Source organism: Mastomys coucha, unplaced genomic scaffold (genome assembly GCF_008632895.1).
Source record: "Mastomys coucha isolate ucsf_1 unplaced genomic scaffold, UCSF_Mcou_1 pScaffold16, whole genome shotgun sequence".
In the NCBI taxonomy this organism is placed as follows: domain Eukaryota; kingdom Metazoa; phylum Chordata; class Mammalia; order Rodentia; family Muridae; genus Mastomys; species Mastomys coucha.
In genome coordinates this window covers 20,821,073-20,842,944 of record NW_022196898.1, presented here as the reverse complement: position 1 = coordinate 20,842,944, position 21,872 = coordinate 20,821,073, and the positions used below count along the sequence as shown (strand labels likewise).

At 35.9% G+C, this 21,872-nt stretch overlaps 1 pseudogene; it reads left to right on the top strand.

Moving 5' to 3' along the window:
- Positions 1-6,181: 6,181 nt before the first annotated feature.
- LOC116094064 lies at positions 6,182-6,901 on the top strand (annotated as a pseudogene).
- Positions 6,902-21,872: the final 14,971 nt, after the last annotated feature.

The window sequence follows — 21,872 nt, the reverse complement described above, 5'->3', positions numbered from 1 at the left end:
TTGGATGTGGGTGTTTTATTGTATTGGGCTTGAATTACATGATGTACAAAACTTAAATCAATAAAGTACAAAGCAAAAGAGCAAAACATAAAGAGTTCTACCCACATCTAACTTAATGAACTAATGGCTTATTGGGATTATTCATGAAAGAATAGTGACTCAAAGGTAGCTGCATTACAGAAAGCCCAATAGATCATGGATTTACCTCACTAAGGCCCCATCCTCAGAGTCCAATGCCCTAATGGAATGTAGTTTCTCTGAACAAAGTCTTTTCTCTGCTGGGAACAATTTATTATTCACCCACATTTGAAGACTATGTGTCTTCATCTGATCAACTTCTAAGTTTCCTGAGGCTTGTAAGATTCTTAATCTTCCAAGATAGAAGAAACTTACTCCTCCTACTCAGAATGTCATGTTTAATTCAAAGACAATAAATGTATCACAGTTCACCTACTTTGTATAATTTCTACAACTTCTATATTGTTACAAAAGTCTCAAGTGGCTAATAGACATGTTTGATAATTTTCTTCCGGTTATGGTTGTGCACTGAGCCATTGTATTCCAGAAATAGTACTTAGTTTGCCAGGATGGTAAATTATGAGTCTCTTTTTTGATCACTACCCACACCATGAATAATCCTGACAAAAGTTTTATTCTGTGGACATAAAAACTGTGTGTAGAGGCAATTTGGTGTCCATATAGTGTGCATGTTACAAAACAATAACAGTTGTTTCCAAATATATATTAGACTATAATCTCTTAGTCATGGGAATTTAGTCTTGGCTTACAATATCAAATAAGAGCTCCCTACCTTGAAAGGCAGGCCTAAAACTGAATTGGAAAGTAATTGGTTGCATTCATATTATTTATACTACTATAGAAGAGGAAATATCTTGTCTGAAACTTTATAATGATTACATAGATTATATAGAATTAGAATGGGGAACAGATAACTAGGGATGACTATTTATAACAATTACCACTCCATTGTCCCCACAGTGCTTTCCAACAACATAAATTCTAGAAATGAAAAAGATGGTTTATGGGGAGCACTTCCAGAGTTAATTTGGTTGACTTCTTGCTTTTAATTAATCATGAATGAATCTACTGATATCTTCTGCTTTTATGATGTGTATTATATCCTGCTAAGTTCCCCTGATCTGAGTATGTTCTTGAGAAAGTGTCTTAGTCTGAAGGATTTGGCCTTAGTCAAACACAGATCCTACGTATGATAAATATGCCACATAAGCATTTGTAGTCATTGTTTATCTTCCTGGAATTGGATATGCTTAGTATTGCTTGCCTTTGAAAGCCACTTGAGAAAATACACTTGCTTGCTGGCAGGGTATTAATAAGCAGCCCTCCTATCTCTATCTCTTGTATCTTCTTTTTGCATTTTTATGACCATCTTCACTCCCCCAGTCCTGGTTCCCATGTAGACTGACCATCAGGCTCAGGCATAGTGGCACCTAATGTGAAGACTAGACTCCAGAAGGCAGTGAAGAATACCTCTGCAAGTGGAGTACTCCAGAAAAGCAAAAGTGTTGACAGGCAACAGGGAGAAATATTCTGGAGTAAAAGACATAGGGCAACACTGATAAGAGAGCTTATAAAAAGTAAGGAACCAGAATATTGGGTATTCCGAACTTTTGGGCTAATATCCACTTATCGGTGAGTACATACCATGTGTTCCTTTGTGACATAGTCACCTCACTCTGCATGACAGTCTCCAGTTCCATTCATTTGCCTTCAGATTTCATGAAGTTATTTTTAATAGCTGAGTAGTATTCCATTGTGTAAATGTACCACATTTTCTATATTCATTCCTCTGTTGAGATCAGGGGTGTTTCTAGCTCCTGGCTATTATAAATATGGCTGCTATGAACATAGTGGAGAATGTGTACTTACTACATGTTAGAGAATCTTCTGGGTATATGCCAGGAGTAGTATAGCTGAGTACTCAGGTAGTACTATATCTAATTTTCTGAGGAATTGCTAGACTGATTTCCTGAGTGGTTTTACAAGCTTGCAACAGCACCAGCAATGAAGGTGAGGATTTTTCCACATCCTCACCAGCATCTGCTGTCACCTGAGTCTTTCATCTTAGCCATTCTGACTGGTGTAAGGTGGAATCTCAGGGTTGTTTTGATTTGCATTTCCCTTATGACTAAGGATGTTCAACATTTCTTTAGGTGCTTCTCAGCCCTTCGAGTTTCCTCAGTTGAGAATTATCTGTTTAGCTCTGTTCCCCACTTTTTAATAGGGTTATTTGATTCTCTGGAGTCTCACTTCTTGAGTTCTTTTGTATATATTGGAAATTAGCTCTCTATTGGATGTAAGATTCATAAAGATCTTTTCCCAAACCGTTGGCTGCCATTTCGCCCTATTGACAGCGTCCTTTGCCTTACAGAAGCTTTGCAATTTTATGAGATCCCATTTGTCAACTTTTGATCTTAGAGCTTAAGCCATTGATGTTTTGTTCAGGATCTTCACCCATGCCCATGTGTTCGAGAATTTTCCCTACTTTCTCTTCTACTACAATCAGTGCATCTGGTTTTATGTGGAGGTCCTTGATTCACTTGGACTTGAGATTTGTACTGGGAGATAAGAATGGATCAATTTGTATTCTTCTGCATGTTGGCCACCTGTTGAGCCAGCAGAATTTGTTGAAAATTCTGTCTTTTTTCCACTGGATGATTTTAGCTCTTTGTCAAAGATCAAGTGACTTTAGGTGCCAAGATTCAATTCACAGAATATATGAAGCCTAAAAATGAAGACCAAAATGTGGCTGTTTCAGTGCTCTTTAGAAGAGTCAGATGCAGATATTTGCACCCAACCAATGGCCAAAAGATGCTGACCCCTGTGACTGAATTAGGAAAAAATGGAAGAAGCTGAGAAAGGAGGGTGAACCTATAGGAAGACCAGCAGTCTTGGATCCCCAAGACCTCTCAGACACTGAGCCACCACACAGGCAGCATGCACCAGCTGATATGAGAACCCAACACATATACAGCAGAGGTCTCCGGGGTCTGGACTCAGTCAGAGAAGATGCACCTAATCCTAGGGATACTTGGGGCCCCAGGAAGTGGGAAGGTCTTGTGGGGTGGGAGGACATCCTCTTGGAGATGGGGTGATGGGAAAGGAGGTGTGGGATGTGGAACAGTCGGAGGGTGGACTGGGAGGGGGAGAATATCTGGACCATAAAAATAGATGAAAGAATTAATAATAATAATAAAAAATAGGGAAACAGCAATTATAAAGTTTTTCAGATTTTGTCCTTTGTTTCCTTGGGGAAGATAAAATAAATTTAGCAACCTGGAAAAAAGTTGAAGAAAGACTTGAAGATTATTATAATGTGAATTTACTAGGTAAAATGCCCTTGGATAACTTTAGTCTTTTGACCCTGTTAGAACTAGGAGAGAGGAGTCAGTTTCATAGAAGCAGTATTCCCCTCTATCTGGGATTACTTTGGTGAAGAAAAAAGAAATTGAGAATGAGCAGTCCAGAAGCAGCAGCGTGAGCTCACTACCACCCCTCCCTTCTTAGGCAACTTTGTAGGTACTAACACTGTGCTCTGGCATAGGTAAGTTATGATCCAGCAGGTTAAGGTCTAAGAAAAAATGTTTATCAAGTATGTTTGAGATTTATAAATGCAAGTGATAAATATTAGAGAATGTAAATGAACTTGAATGATGATAATTTAGAAATAAAAATGCTTCAGATGAAAGGTGTTTAAAATTGGTCAATGAAAGTTATAAATGTATAAGAAAGGTATTTTTAAGATATATAAATGCAAGTTATAGAGATGTAAAAAATTATTTTTTTAAAAAATGGGAAATGTTTCATAATCTTCCATACACTATTTCTATTTTGAAGTTCAGAATTTTAACATTGATCAATGGCATTCTGATAAATTAATGGAACATTGGCAGTTTAAAATCAGTCACAAGCTCAAGATTTTAATTTCCCTTTGGTTGTCTTCTAAATATAGACTTAAAAATGCTATTCATAATGTTAAAACATCTCTGTTCAATCTGTATATCGATAGCTGTAAACCTGTAAAGTAATTTTCACTAGTTCTCTAAGGCAGCATGTCAGTCTTCTCCTGTTGTTTAACAGACATCTATTAACTATATGTATAAAATATGGATTTCAATATAATGGTAAATAATAATATACATCATATGCTGAAATTCACATAAGCTTCAAGGAATCAATAGTCCTAAGATTTTGACCCACCTGTTACAGATAGATGGACTCCAGATAAGTATACCTGCCTATTTTGATCAAATCTAGCACATGACCCCAAATATTAACTTTATAAACTAACATATATTATACAAGTTATACATCAAATATAAATTATACAAGTTAAATACAAATTATTTACATTGAATATGATTTATATACATTAATATATATTCTACAGTAAATATAATTCAATACATTAAATATTAATTATATACTATAAATGAAAATCATGTATTAGTATTATATGTTAAAATATGAATTAACTATGAGTTAAATCTATAAAATAAAAGTTGTAATCTATATAATACACATTATTTTCCATGTCTTCAAAGACAGGGATTTATAAAATAAGCTCATGGTGCTCCAAAATATCAGTTATAAAATATTATATAAAAAATAAATAAATAAGTAAACAGGAGAGAGTTGTATACTCTTTCACCACAAAATTATATTTTGAACTTTTTGACCTTGGATACTAAGGCCCTCTCTGCTGCTTAGTGTATATGACACTCAACTACTAGACATAGTTATGTCCAAGTGAAATGGAAGGATCCACTTCCTAGCATATGGCATGGTCCTGAGCCAGTATTCATATGGAGAGAGGGCATGTTTGTGTTTTTCCACAGGATGCTGAAGGAGAGTGGTGGCTGCCATAGCAATTGATGAGACATGCTAATGCTAGGATAAAGAATGATGCTGACCATTAACTTGCTGAGTACCCTGATGATGGTGATGGAGAAGCTGTATAAGGCATATGTTGCTGATGCTATTTACTATATCCTTTTGTATGGTCAAGGCCAGAAGTATTTGTGACCTCTAATAATGCTCAGGTGTTAGAATTTCCTTGGTCTGAGAGTAAAAATATTTCAAACTAGTGATTTACACTGTATGGGTCAGGCCCTACCTATTTGCTTTACTAGAAATAGAACGAAGGCTAGATGTGTTTCTGTGGACCCTCAGACTTGGAAAAAAATTTCTCTAAAACTGTAGTGTAAAGTATTAAGATGAGAATGCATGTATCTCAGAGTAGACACACTGCCTTGTCTCGGGCTTTTGGAACTTTTGGAACAGAGAATTAGGAGACTGTGGAAATTGCCTTTGAAAAATCAATCAAATGGAGGAGTTGTTATAATGACCCTTCTCTTTCCTTTAAGGTGACTGGTTATTTAGACTCAACTATGGATTGGTCTGGAGATAAATCACATATCGGACAAAAGTAAAGGACAGTTGGTATTTGAAGAGCTGGTTCTGAAGATTTTCAGAGATATACTTGAAAATTGGCAGCTGCCTTGTATGATGTTATGTTTGCTGTGGATAAAAATGGAACAGGTTCTGGGCTTTAGGTAAATGCAACAACTTGCATTACCTCACATAATCTTTTATTAATTGGGAATGTTACCCTTGTTATTGTTTCTAAATATGAGTTCAATGTTTCTTGTTTTAATTGTCTTTTTTTCTGATTATGTTTCTACATTATGTGATGGTCTATCTATAATGGTAGTAATCAGCCAGCTTTTATTATGATTCCTGTAAATTTATCTGAACAATGGTATTCTTAAAAGGGCTTAAAAATATTGGAAGAATTAGATCAAGCATTGGCAAGGAGAAAACATGGTTCAGTTAATCACTTCAGGTGTTGTTGCATTTATAAGACTTACTAGCCAGTGCTATTACTTCTGTCTTTGCTTTAGCATAAGAGGTATAAAGAACTATGTTTCTTAGTAATCTTACAGAAAATGTAACCAATGCCCTGAGCATACAAGAAAATTTGGATAGATGGCTAGAAAAAAGAATTGACATACTGCCCTTTCCTTCTCCCCACCTTGAGAACTAGGTTCGTTGTTGCCCACGTTGTTGCCCACTGCCTGAGATCTGCAAGCTGCAAACCCACGAGTTCCCTCTTGGACTTTTGCAATCAGAGATAACAGCAATGGCCTCAAAATGGAAGACTACTACATCTTGGTATTCTCACCCAGTATATGCAAGATACTGGCAACATTATCATCATGCAATGCTTTGGATTAAAAGCCACCAGAATGCCTACAGAAAGTTCAGGGATTCCTATTTCACTTCCCCATGGTTCTTCCCTCCTTGAGTTCTTCCCTGGAACTCTCTTGCTTATGAGGCTGGGCCTCCTTGGAACTCTCAAGGCAAGCACAGGGCATGGCAGGAGTCTCCCTACAGTGTTTACCATCTCAAAAGATCTGGGCAGCCTCTGCATAACAGTAATAGAACCCAGGTATCACAAGAGAAAATGAAACACTGTATGAGGAGGAGGAAGAAGAGCTAGAGTCGAATTCAGACTATGAAATTGAGTGTGACCTGAGAAATATGGAAGTCACAGAGGAGATCCTCCAGTACATTGCATAGACTGAAAAGCACAGAGAAGAGAGAAGGTGATAGCAGCAGCTGGATGTGGAGCGCCTGAATGACTATGTGAATGCGGACCATGACCTGTACTTCAACCACCATAGGTCAGTGGAGCGCCCCCATCTGAGGAGCCCTGGGAGCGGCTCCAGAGATGATGCTCTTATATGGCAACAGTGCTCCCAAGATCCTGGCCATGGAGGCTGCTGTACAGCTGAGCTTTGACAAATACTGTGATAGAAAGCAGCCGAAGTACTGGCCTGTTATTCCCCTGAAGTTCTGAGTCCTGGGCACCAGGACCCTAGGCAATGCTTCACAGTTCCTAGCCTCTTCCTCTTCATCTCTTCTGGACTATTTCAGAGAAATAGGCCTGTATACCAACATGGTGGATACAATCTGTCAGCCACTTGTGATTCTGTCAGCAGGAGGTATTACTGTTGCCAACACAAGGAATGTTCACTGACAACGTGATAATTGTATGTATTGGATTGGCTCTTGGTTTTCTTTTTAACAGTCCAGATAATTGAAATTATTGCCTAGCAATACTGCCTATTGTTTTGCATTTTTAATTTCCTTCTTTAAGCTCTTCAGAATATCATAAAAGCCTTAAGGCACATGTCATTTATTCCTGTATTTTTTAGACCAGTTTTCATACAGCACATGCTAGGTACAAAGTCTTAAATCTTCCTGCTTCCACCTCCCAAATGCTAGCTTACAGGTTTGCACTGCCCACACTGGGCTTCTGTCCACATATTTTCTGTGACTATAGCTCTCTGGAACCCTCTGAAAATGATGCAAATGAACAGTACGACAAGTGGCACTTGTTACTCACCCACGTGCTCTATAAAAGACCTGAGAGTAAATACTCGGCTTGGCAGGCCATGTTGTCTGTGTCATAACTGCTCAACCCTGTCTTCATAGCATCAAAACAGCCAGCGTTACTGAATAAACAAATGAATGTTACTGTGTTTCAATAAAACTTTATTTGTTAAAAAAATAGAATTGGCATACTATGTGATATATGGAAAATATTGACATACTATGTGATATATTACAGAAAAATGGGAGATGGGGTACAAGCAATGAAAGAATCCATTTGCAATGTCTTACTCAATATCTCTGGATTTGTATAATTCCAAAAATGTATAATGAGAGTTAACAGAATTGGACCAGATTAAAAAAGTACCTTTAAAGTATATGACATAATACTAATATTACTTTAGATTTGTTAGCCCTTCACAAGGTGGTTGTAAGTTTAAGAAATGCAAAATCTTTGTCTTTTGATGCTGCTAGCATTGCAAATGATATTCTGGAAAAGTTACAGACCATTTTCCCTTCATGGTCATTGTTTACATCTCTCCTATTGTTGTAGCAAGACGATTTTATGGTTCTTTTTATGACACGTCTAGTAACTGTTATTTTGAGAGGGATCATCAGAGCTTTTATGGATGTCAAAGCATTATTACAGAAGTTCAAGCTCCAATGTCTTCCCTAGCAGAAGCTGGTAGTCAATGATGGGTAAGATAATCCTGAAAACCTTTCAACCTAAGACAGGCCAAAAATACAAGGTTATTCACATGCCAGTGACAGGTAAGAACTGTGTTTTCAGATGGCAACCTAAGGCAGGCACAACTTCCTGAGAAGTATTGTATTGAAATATTGATCTTGCATTGAATCAGTAAATCAGTTTTGGTAGCATGGCCATTTTTACTATATTAATCCTATCAATTAATGAACACGGGAGATCATTCCATGTTCTGATATCTCCTTCAATTTCTTCACATTTTTATCATACAATCTTCAACTTGATTAGTTACGGATTCACTTTGGCATTTTATATTATTTTAGGCTATTGTTAAATATGTTTCCCTAATTTCTTTTTTTGGGACCATTTGTCTTTTGTATAAGGAAGAAGGACTTCTGTTTTTGTGACTTAATTTCATATCCAGAAACTTTGTTGAAAGAGTTTTCAGGTATAGGAGTTTCCTAGTGGAATTTTTGAGGTCACTTTATATATAAAGATACTTTGGCTCCTTCCTTTCAGATTTGTATCTTTCTGATATTCTTTAGTTACATTATTGTTCTAGCTTGCTTTCAGAAATAATTTAAACTAGGATGAGGGGATCTTGAGGGACTTAGTTAAGAGAAAGAATATAATTAAATTATACTTAAATTAAAAAATTTGTTTTAAATTATAAAAAATATACTATAGTAAAAATAATGAAACTAGAAACTAAACAGAACTAAAAAATAATTTTAAAATATCATAGGCAAAATCAATTTGATTTATACTCATATGTATATGTTTATTTTGAAAAAATTAAACAAAAGAGTTTGCTGGCAAATTCAATGATATCAATGTGGCTAAATAGAAAGGAAGTGAAAGTAGTTTACAAATATTCACAGTTCACAAATTAATTGTAACAAAATATTAGATATTAATATAATAATAACAATAATCACTTTAACTAGGGATGGTCTAAATATGCTAATAATAACACTACTTTATAAGTAGACACAGTTGAAAGCAAAAGTATAAGTAGACACAGTTGAAAAGCAAGAATGATGATACTATGATAAAATCGGAAAGGCTGGAAGCTAGCAAGTTTTTTACAGTTTTCTTTCTTTTTTTTGTTTTTGTTTTTTGTTTTTTTGTTTTTCGAGACAGGATATCTCTGTATAGCCCTGGCTGTCCTGGAACTCACTCTGTACACCAGGTTGGCCTCAAACTCAGAAATCCTCCTGCCTTTGCCTCCCAAGTGTTGGGATTAAAGGCATGTGCTACCAACACTCGGCTGTGAACAGTTTTCTTATCTACTGGAGAAACTACATCAAAGGGATCTCTATTTTCAGTGTTTTTGTTGTTGTTGTTGTTGTTGTCCTTCTCTCATATATTATATCCCTACTGTTGTTTCCCTTTCCTTTCTCCTCCCAAACATGCTCCCTACCTCCTCTATCCTCCCTACATCTTTTCTTCTCCATTTCTCTACAGAAAAAGACATATCAACTAAAGATGCTATTTCAAGTTGCAACAACTCTGGGCTTTTATTCTCCTCTGAATGCTGAACTAGGAAATCAAGCAAGAGGATCTTTTAAAATGTTATAAGTTGAAATGAAGACTTAGTAAGAACCCATTACATAAGTAAGTAAATAAGCAAATAAAAGAGAAAAGTATATTATGTCCTTTAATTGGAGACAAATCATTTCTAAAGTAGTATTTTGAAGATAAAGATAAGCACAAAAATGGTACAAATTACTTCAATTTCCCAAGGAAAAAGAACTTATATGTCTCCACATTTGACAAAAGGCATCAAAATGCACTCGACAAAAGCTGAACACACTGCAAGAAAAGAGATAAGTCTATTACTGCAATTGATATCCTAGTAGATTTCTGTTACTAAATCATGGCTTTGAACACAGAGAAGGATGGCTCCTTTTAAAAGCAGTATCAGTCAAATTTATGTAATGTCCTTTATAGAATATAGTCTTCATAAATGAAAATAGACATGTTAACAAGTGGAAATGAAACATTTCTCCAGATGGAAAAACTAGTAGGTCTTAAAGTTTATTGTGTCATGAAATAATAAAAAATATACACAGTATGTTCCTAGACATAAAGTAAATTAAACAAGGTATCTATTACAAAGAAAAAAATTATGTAATATTTATTAAGAAATTCAAACAGTTCACTGTAATATGTAGATCATATATAAAGTGTCAAAACATAGTAAAATATTTCAGACAAAATTGACAATACTTATCAAAGTGTGTGAAGTATATCAATAATCATATTCCTAGAAAAAAATTATCATTAGTGGATAGAATACAAATGTACAAAACTACTTACTCCCTAGAGTAGTGCACATTTCAATCTATGGGAACCAAAAAATCAAGAGAAGAAAAGTATATGGTAAATGCAAAAGAAAAAAAGGAAATCTTGGACCAAAATCAATAGAAAAATGTATGTAACATTTATAGAACAATTAGTACATTCTATGGAAAGTACTTTATCAATAAAACTCAATAAAACTTAATCCTAAATTAAATGAACTGACTTTTTTTTTTTTTTTTTTTTTTTTTTTTTTTTGGTTTTTCAAGACAGGGTTTCTCTGTATAGCCCTGGCTGTCCTGGAACTCACTCTGTAGACCAGGATGGTCTTGAACTCAGAAATCCACATACCTCTGCCTCCCAAGTGCTGGGATTAAAGATGTGTAACACCATTGCCTGATTAGATACTCTATCTCTAACCATTACTTTTACATGTCAATTTTTCTGGCTATTAGATAATTAAATATTATTTCCAAATGTGTCTGTTAAGTATGTTTTCAATATGATTAACACTTATGTGGGTAGACAGTCAAAACACTCAGACATAGAATAAAGAAATCATAGTAGGACAAATATAAACCAGTACTGAGTCAGTATATAATGCTATTCTCACCTTATTTTTCTATGAATAAACTAAAGTGTAGACTGTTCTCAAAGTTTTCATGCTTCTGCTAATTTGAATATATGTATTTGTGAATATATTTATGAATATTCAAATCTGACCTGTATTTTATCTACATATGCAAAATATAAGATTCTTCAATTTGTGGCTTAGTAACTGAAATGTATAGAAAATTCTCTTAAACATTTGCTTTCACTAAGAGGAAATTCAAGTGATTTAGAATTGAAAACCAAAGAAACACATGAATGTACTATTCCCTTGATTTTTTTTTTATTTTAGATATTTTCTTTATTTACATGCGAATTTCTCCATTCCCAGTTTCCCCTCCAAAAAACAAAAAAAACAAACAAAAACAAACCCCTGTTGCCTCCCCCCTCCCCATGCCTGCCACCCTGCCCTCTCCCACTTTCTGGCCCTGGCATTCCCCTACACTGAGGCACAGAACATTTACAGGGCTGAGGTTCTCTCCTCCTATTGATGATCGATTTTGCAATCCTCTACCATACACATGCTGCTTGAACAATCAGACCCCTCTATGTGAAGTCCTTGGTTGGTGGTTGTGACAGTATTCCCTTGGTTTTATTGGTACATACTTATAAAAGCATACATAGAGTCAGGCCTGGGGCGACAGCTCAGTGTGAAAAGCACTTGACTGTTCTTCTAGAGTTTCTGACTTCAATTCCAAAAAAAATCACATGATAGCTCACACTTGTAATCCCCAATTCTGATGTGCATGAAGAAAGAACACTCATACAAAATATATGAATGAATAAAACTTGAAAAATATATACAATCATTTTTGAAGGTACTATAACACTTATTAACATTGTATCAATATTCTAAATTTAAATAATTTATGTATTTATTTTGCATAAGGGAAGATAGTTGTGATGCATAGAATGCATTAATAGATATAGTAGGACTTTGGGAGTTGGTTCCTTTAGTGCAACATTGACTCCTAAGGATGAAACTCTCAGGTTATCAGCTTCTATAACAAGCATCTCTACCTACCTCAATTGTGATCATTTTTCATAAATATGATTTTTATATTGGAACACACTTTTAAATTGCGTTTACATTTTCTTATCAACAATTTATTTTGTCTACCATGAGCCTTATCATCAGTGGAGTTTTTAAATCATTAGGTATCAGAATCTATTAAATATAATTTTCTATGACAAACTATATGAAAACAATATAAAACATGAGCTATTAAATAGTTATGTGTTTGTTTATGTAATGATTTGCTTTTCTACTTTTTCTTTAAAATTCCAATTTAGACAAAGAATAGACTTCATATGTGACCTTTTCTAAGTGTAGCATAGTGTAACCTAGAAAAATATAAACTATAGTTCATGAAGGAGAAGTAAGATATTAAGGAATAGGGAGAATAGAGTATAAATGATATGAAGGGAGGAAGGAAAGGAGAAAAACAGAGGTTAAATTTTGGAGAAGGTTTGACAAAGAAAGATGTAAAAAGAGAAATAATTCCTAATATTAGTAAAAGACAAATAGAAACATTATTTTACATTATATATATGCATATGAAATAGTTTGAGTGTTGTCACCCAGAACAGAGTATAATTCTACTTCAGGAGTCACGTTTTGACAAATAAAATCCCAAGGGCAGGTACAAAATATCTTCCCTTGAGTTGATGACTTGTCATGCCTCCATACCCTAACACAAAATGGCTTACCAGAATTGATGAAATTCTATGCTAAAGATACTACAGCAAATAGAAAACCGTTTGGTACTGATAGGAAACTTTCTCCATATTTGACTCACATACTGCCAGAAGATGCATGATAGGATGCTGAAGAATATGGCTGGATGCATCAACAGTCTTATGCTCTGTGGAAGCTATAAAATACAATCCTGAATAGTTTGACAGGATACATGTACAAGTGCAATAAAGGTATATATATTATGAAGGTAAATAATCATACTTTGATTGGTTTTAAGGTTTGATCTCTCCAAGAAGAAACTCATGTAAGGAACTTTCAAATGGGCCAGGAATGAATAGTTTGGAAAATTAATGAGCCATGGGGATAAATGAACCAAGTATAAAACTATTCTTTGTATATTTGTCTGTCTATCCATCAATTAAGCAATTAGTGGACCTCACATATCTCATCAGAGATGTTTCTTTTTGAAGTTGAAACTGTTTAACATAACACATCACATCTGATCAAAGTTTGGAAAATATCAATGGAGCTCTCACACTAATATCATCCCCCAAGTGTTTCAGAGAATGTTTAGAAAGAGTGGATGGAATGACCTTGAGAACGTCAAGAAATAGGTGAGGACTACAAATAAAACTGTCTTCCATGTAGTATAATTATATTCATTAACTCATAACATCCGTTCTTGCTGGCAAATTCAAGCAGATCAAGGAGGTCAATATTTTAGCATGGGGTAGAATAGACTCATGAACATTAACCATCAGCTTAGAAGGTATGGTATTTGGGGGCATAGACAGCTTTCTTTAAAGGCATAGATCCCTGCTACCACATAACTATGAGTACAAATAGGACAAGTGGGTTATTGAAGAAAGAAAAAAGAATATTGAGATGAAAACAGAGGTGAAGGGTGGATGTGGAAGGAGTTCAGGAACAGAAGAGAGTTGGATACAATAAAAGCTCAACTAATTAAACCACTACAGAATTATAATTCAGTGAATATCAATGTAAAATATAATTAGGAAAGGAAAGCAGACTGATGCAGTCAGTTCAGGGGTGAGCAGTCATAGCTCTTCCATTCTAAATTATTGTAATGTTTCTTTCATAGATTTGTATTTCAGAGTAAAAGAGAAAACAGGAAGACCTAGGTAACATACACATATTATAAGGTTTCCAATGGTTCTTCACATCTCAGACAAAGTGAAGTCTGAAAAATTCTTTCATGTAAAGAAATTTTTGAAAGAAGAAAAAGACTGCAGATTCACAGCTTCTTTTTCTCCCAAATATTTAACATCTTTGTGATATATGTGTGAATATGTAGATATACAAATTCATATATCCACTTTTTCCCAATGGTGCAACACAAAGTCAGACCTTCCTATTAAGTCTAAGGAATGACACTCATGAATTTATTGATGTTTTGATGTCAAAAAGTGATGCTTTTTCCTTTGACTTCTCTGAGTCAGTCAGCTTTTCCACATGGAAAATGCTCACTTCTAGAGATGAAAGTAAATGCTTACTTTAAATTACCATAAAGAAATTCATACTAGGTCTTATTAATATAGATGATTGTCATTATAATAATATATTCTATTTTGAATCTACTGTTACTGTCTCTAGATTATTTGACATTTAACTGCCATTTCTTCAATTACAATATTAATTAGAGTATAATACTCTTCCTATTAATGTTGGAAATTAACATATGAGGCAAAATAGATAGTTTTCAAATGGGAAAATTATCAGTCCTTGCTGGAATTTTAGGTAATTTCTATTTAAAATATGCATAATCATATTTTTATAATAATTTTTTGAAGACAACCTTACATTCCTTTTATTTTTCAATTTGGCTAATGTAGTTTACAATAAAAGCAAAATGCTTGATAACCTTCACAAATGATAAAAAACAGAAAACATTTTATTAGCAATAATTGCATTTTAAGGTTACAAAGTTATAAAGCCTAGAAAGTTTCATTTCTTTTTTGTTGCTGTTGTTGTTGTTGTTGTTGCTGTTCTTGTTTTTAGGAGGGAATAACTGCTTATTTTTAAATACTTGATAAAGATTTCACTAAGCATCTTTTCCAGTAGAAGAAGAACATGAAAAGAAGTTACCAGATACTTTACTCAGGCCCTGCACATGGTGAGGTGCAGAGTTGTATATCTCCTCTCTCATTAGTTTATCCAACTCTTACTTGATGTGACCCATAAGCTTCCTTGACGTGTACTGAAGAAAACAGCCTTCAAAAGCTTTGTTTTCTCTCTTGCACCCTCTTTTAGCCTGGCTACCACCAAAACTTGTGTACATTCTATATATTCTTTTAATTTTCTTTTTAAAAACTACTTTATTTTATTATTTTTATTACTTTTATATTTTTAAAGTCCAGTCATTATCCCTCTCCCAGTCAACCTTCCTCCATTTCCACAATCCATTCCTCCTCCCCCTGTCTCCAAGAGGATACCCCTTCCTTCTTCCCCAGTGCCTCAGGCCTCAAGTCTCTAGAAGGTTAGGCACGTCTTCTTCCACTGAGGCCAGTTCAGGCAGTCTTCTGCTGTATATGTGTCAGTGCTTCAGACAAGCTCCTGTATAGTGCTTTGTTGGTGGCTCAGTGTCTGAGAGATCTCAGGGGTCCAGGTTAGTTGAGACTTCGGGTCTTCCTATGGGGTCGCCCTCCTCCTCAGCTTCTTCCATCTTTTCACTAATTCAAGCAAAATGTTACCCAACTTCAGTCCAATAGTTGGGTATAATTATCTGCCTCTGTCTCAGTTAGCTGCTTTTGTTGGGCCTCTCAGAGGACAGCCATGCTAGGCTCCTGTCTGTAAGCACACCATAGCATCAGTAATAGTGTCAGGCCTTGGAGCCTCTCCTTGAGATGGGCCCCAATTTGGGCCAGTCACTGGACAACCTTTCACTCAGGCTCTTCTCCATTCTTGTCCCTGCAGTTCTTTTAGAAAGGAACAATTCTGGGTCAGATTTTTTTGACTGTGGAATGGCAACACTATCTCTCCACTTGATGTCCTGACCATCTACTAGAGGTAGACTCTACAAGTTGCCTCTTCCCATGGCTGGGTACTTCATCTAAGGTCCCTCCCATTGAGTCCTGAAAGTCTCTCAACCCCCAAGTCTCTGGTATTTTCTAAAGGACCTCTACAGTCTGTTTTTAAAACTCTGGCATCAGCATGAGGAGGACTCTTGTAGGGAAATTCAGCACTTAGGAATGTCATATGACTATCTAGGCCAGTGACTGTCAAACTTCCGAATGATGGAACCCTTTAATATAGCTTCTCATGTTATAATGACCCATACCCATAAAATTATTTGGTGGCTACTTCATATCTATAATTTTGCTATTGTTATGGATTGTGATGTAATTATCTATGCTCTGATGTTCTTAGGTGACAACTGGGAAAGAGAAGTCCATACCCAGAGCGGTCATGAACCAGAAGTTGAGAACACTGATCCAGATAAATCACCATCTTTTTATGTACACCAAGGAAAGTCATTGCTGGACAGCTGGAGTAACATCCTTGGGAAGGATGAACACCCAGGTAATGAAGCCTGGGACAAGTCCAGAGCCCAACCACTCAAGGTGAGAGGAAATTTGTTAAGGAGACTTCCTAGTAAAGCTCCTCGGCTGATTCCACCCCCACAGCAGTGTCCTTGTCAGCTCCCTTGGCAATGTTCACAACTCTTTCATTTCTTTAACTGAAAATTTTAGGAAAATAAAATCCCTTATCAGCTTTTTCTTCCTTTGAATAGCCAGTAGCTAAATTCATGCAATATTTAGAGATCCATCAGTACAGATGTCAGCTCCCACCTTGGGGTTCAAGGAGAAGAGATAGAGGATAAATCAGTCTTCAGAATTGAACAAAGTGCAAATCAGTCTCAAGAACAACATGACTTATTTGGTTGTAGGAGAAACTCAAAATTTTCTTCTCTCTTAACTTCAGAATGAAAAATATATTTGAAAGCAGTAAGTAAATTTCAATTGCAATATCCACTAGCTGTTTACCATTTTTACAGTATCATTTTATGTTTAGTTAATCATCACTTTTAAAAAGATGCTTACTAGAGTTTTATATAATAGTCATTAACTGATTTATGTATTTGTTCATCTGTTTTATTTATAAACCTGTACAAATATAAAAGTCATAGTTAATGCTGAATATAATGACACTGCCTCTCATCCAAACAGGTGAGAGACAATCCCAGAATAGAAAGGATTTCAGCCTAGTATGTCATGCTGTTACTATATTAAACAAAATAAAATAAAATGACAAAAAATAATTTAACAAAGGGATCATGGTGTTTTCATTATTAGTTTTGTCCTTGTTTTAAGTTTTTTTAATTTAATATTTTTTAAATTAGTCACTTTACATCTGGCTCACTACCCCCTCCTGGTCAGATCCTTCAACTACCCTTCACCCATTCTGCCTCCCCTTCTCCTCTGAGTGGATGCCCTCCTCACCACCCCACCACCAGATATCCTCCCACCCTGGCACTTCATGTACCTGCAAGGCTAGGCACTTTCTCTCTGACTGAGGCAAGCCAGGGAAGCCCAGGTAGTAGAACATATCCCATGTATAGGATTTAAGATCAAGAACTGATAAACGGGACCTCATGAAACTACAAAGCTTCTGTAAGACAAAGGATATAGTCAATAAGATAAATCAGCAACCTAGAGACTGGGAAAAATTCCTCACTAATCCCATGTATGATAGAGGACTAATATCTGAAATATAGAAAGAACTCAAGATGTTAATCATGAAAAAACAAACAAACAACCAATCAAAAATGGGGTAGAGAACTAAACCTAGAATTCACAACAGAGGAATCCCTAATGGTTGAGAAGTACCTAAAGAAATGTTCAAAGTCCTTACTGATCAGAGAAATGCAAATCAAAACAACCCTGAGATTCTACCTTACACCAAACAGAATGGCTAAGATCAAAACCTCAGGTGACAACATATGTTGGAGAGGATGTGGAGAAAGAGGAACACTTCCATTGCTGGTGTGATTGCAAACTGCTATAATCACTCTGGAAATCAATCTGAAGATTCCTCAGAAAATAGGAAATAGATTTACCTGAAGACCCATCAATACCACTCTTAGCCATATACCCAAAAGACGCCCCTCCATGCCACAGGGCACATGTTCCACTATGTTCTTAGCAGCCTTATTTGTGATGGCCAAAAACCACATAGGTGTTTCTTGACAGAAGAATGGCTACAGAAAATGTGGTTCATTTACACAATGGAATACTACTCAGCTATCAAGAATGAGGACATCCTGAGTTTTTCAGGCAAATGGATGGAACTAGAAAATATCATCATGAGTGAGGTAATTCAGACCCAAAAGTACATAAGGACATGCATGGTATGTACTCACTAATAAGTGGATATTAGCAAAAATAAAAATAAAAGTACCGAATACCCAAGATACAGTACTCAAAATGGTCAACAGGAAGAAGGGGCCAATTGAGGATGCCTCAGTCCCACTTGGGAGGGAGAAGAAAGCAATCACAAGTTGGGAGGGAAGAAGGGGCCTGTGAGGAAAGGTGGACAGGGGAGTGTTGGGGAGGGGAATCTGATCTGGTATTAGGGGAGGGAAAAGGATTGGAGCCCTGAGGGTAAGCAGAAAGAATGGAAACAGACAACCTCAGGAGATAGGAGGTTTGAGGTACCCTGCAAAATGTACCAGAGATCTGGTAGTTGAGAAACTTTCAGGGCTCAAAGGGCCTGGCAGTAGGGAGAGGGAACTTATATAGCCCACCTCCAGCAGGAAGACAGGGCATTAAATGAGAGAGGAGGGTTGCCATCCCACATTCAAAACTCTGATCTGTAATTGTTCCTGTCTGAAAGAACTGCAGGAATGGAAATGGAGAGGAGCCTGAGGAAAAGAAGGTCCAGCGACAGGCCAAAGTGGGATCCAGCTCAAGGAGAGGCCCCAATGTCTGACACTATTACTGAGGCTATGGAGCTCTCACAAAAATGGACCTATCACTCTGGAAGACTCAACAAGTAGCTGAAAGAGTCAAATGCAGATATTTGCACCTAATCAATGGACAGAAGCTAGTGACTCCTGTGGTTGAACTAGGGAAAAGATGGAAGAAGCTGAGAAGGGCGACCCTGTAGGAGGAGCAGTAGTCTCAATTAATCTGGACCCTGGAGATCTCCCAAACACTGGACTACCAACTAGGCAGCATACACTAGCTGGTATGAGGCCCCCAACACATATACAGCAAAGGACTGTCCCATTCAATCAGGCATGATGCACCTAATCCTCATGAAACTGGAGGCCCCAGGGATTTTAGAGGTCAGGCAGGGTGAGGGTTGAGGGGTGGAGACATCTTCATGAAGACAAGGAGGTGGGGCAGGAGGTATGGGATGTGTAACAGTCGGATGGTGGACAGCAGTGGGAGAGTTGTGGAATAAAATCTGGAGTGTAAATAAATAAATAAATTTTAAAAATGCTACATAGTCAGATACACTCGAAAATATAAAGGTAAGTAAAATACAAAAAGTTCATTTTAGGAAGCAACTATATAATACTCAATATTAGTGTTTGTAAATATATAACAGCTTAATGTTGAAATTATGATAATTATATTTATCTTCCAAATAGTTACATTTCTTCATTATAAAATGTTTCAAAATCATTTCTTCTAACTTTAAAGAAATCTATTCACCTTACCTATCTATAACATAATACTTATGTATACAACCAGTTTCATCCCTCCTTCTTTAATTAGCTATCTCCAAATTGTGGTAACTTTCATTTTCCAGTCAACTTCCACACAATCACTGTTTTTAATTTCAATATTGTAGTCCCTATTAGATATAATAGATTGTTATTAATAATGAAAAATTGACAAAGATAAAGTTTACATAAATAATTGTTTATTTTTGTTTCATTTAACCTTATTCATCTTTAAATTTTATTTCTTTGAAAATATAATAACGTGCACTACATTTACATTAATTCCCCACGTCTCTGCCTACTACGTCTTCTTTATCCACATTACCTTTTCTTTGTTTATTATTATTATGGCTGTTGTTTTGTTGTTGTTATTGTTATTATGCACAAGTGTATGCATCTATAAAGTATCTAACAGATCATAACAAATATGTGTATTTGTGTATAATCATATATAAGGAAAACCTTATAAGTTCATTTACTATTGTTCATAAGAAGTTGGATGGAGTTTGAGCAATTGGGCTTAGATAATGTATCAGTATGAGCAATTGGGATTAGATAACATATCAGTAAAATCTCCGTTAAAAAAAGGTCATATGTTACCCACTGTAACATATGTTACCCTTTTGACTTGGTCAACTAAAATATTGGAGAGTTTCTAACATATCTGGGATACTAGCCTCTTGTCAGTTTTATAACATCAAAAAGGTTTTTCCATTCTTAACCTTATCTCAAGTATTCCATAGTCGCTTGTTTCCTTTGTAGTGCAGTTTGTTGTAATGCCATTTTTCTTTTGTCTTTGTCTTATTGATTTTTGTAATTATTTTGTTTTTATGCCCATGGGATACTTCCCACAAGCTCCTCATACATTCCAATTACTTAAAGCATTTTCTCAATATTTATTTCTATTAATTTCAATATAGCCAGCATTTCATTTTAACCTTTAACAGATTGTAAGCTGATCTTTATAAATTTAGGTACACGACTCTTCTTTCATTCTTCTCCATGTGAACATTGGATTTTCCAAGTACTATCTATTGAAAATACTACCTTACTTTAATGTGCACTCTCAACAAGTATCAAAAATAGTTGGGTATAAGATACATAAAATTTACACCATATGTTTTTATTTGCATTGATCTATGTGATTGCCATATGAGTTCCTTAAAATGCTAAGCATTCTTAGCAGTGAATTCATTTCCACAGTTTTTAAATAATTTATATTGGTTTTCCCTGAGTACATAGGGAAATTCTGGTGTCTAGCATTTAGCAGCTTTACCACAACTTAATCCTACATATTGTTTATATGGCAAAATAATAGAGGTGTTCAGGGGACAAGTAGCATCTTAGAGACAACTGTCATTGTAAGTTTGTTTTGCATGGTTTTCATGCTAGACAGATTATAATATTATAACCAGAGGAAGTTGCTTGTTTGTCTTGCCTGAGTAGTGTTAGATGAATGAAAGTTTTCAGTACTGCTTACATGAACTATCCCAGACATCCTGTTTCCCCCTCTAAGGCTCCTAAATTTGGCATAAAGATAAAAAAATATTACAGCTGATATCTTTGAAGGCCTGCCATCATTGTATTCAGAATTCTGCTTGATTTTCAGCACAAATTACCAACACAGCTGATGGTCAGAAGGATTTGTTTAAGTGCTTTCTTGAGATTACTCTGAAATCTTTGCATTTGCTTTCATTGAGGACTTGCTAATATAAACCTCTTTGTTGTTGTTGATTTGTTTTGCTTTGTTTTGTTTTGTCTTGGGGTTCTAAAATTAATCACAAGCATTTCCCTCTAATACTTCTAATTCCACTAACTTCCTAAGATTCAAGTGCAAAGTTTTTTCATTTTTTTATAACAAAATTTTTTTTTGATATTTTCTTTATTTACATGTCATATGATATCTCCTCTCCCAGTTTCCTCTCCAAAAAAAAAAAGAGAAATAAAATAAAATAAAAACAAAAACAAAAAACCACCTTCCCTCTCCCCTCCCCCTACTCACCAACCCACCCTCTCCTGCTTCCTGGCCCTGGCATTCCCATACACTGGGGCATAGAACCTTCACAGGGCCAAGGGCCTCTCCTCCCATTGATGACCGACTTGGCCATCCTCTACTACATATGCTGCTGGAGCCATTAGTCCCACCGTGTGTACTCTTTTGTTGGTGATTTAGTCCCTGGGAGCTCTGAAGGTACCAGTTAGTTCATATTGCTGTTTGTCCTAAGGGGCTGCAAACTCTTCAGGTCCTTGGGTACTTTCTCTAGCTCATTAATTGGGGACCCTGTACTGAGTCCAATGGATAGCTGTGAGCTTCTACTTCTGTATTAGTCAGGTACTGTTAGAGCCTCTCAGGAGACAGCTATATCAGGCTCCTATCAGCCAGCACTTGCTGGCATCCACAATAGTGCCTGGATTTGATGATTGAA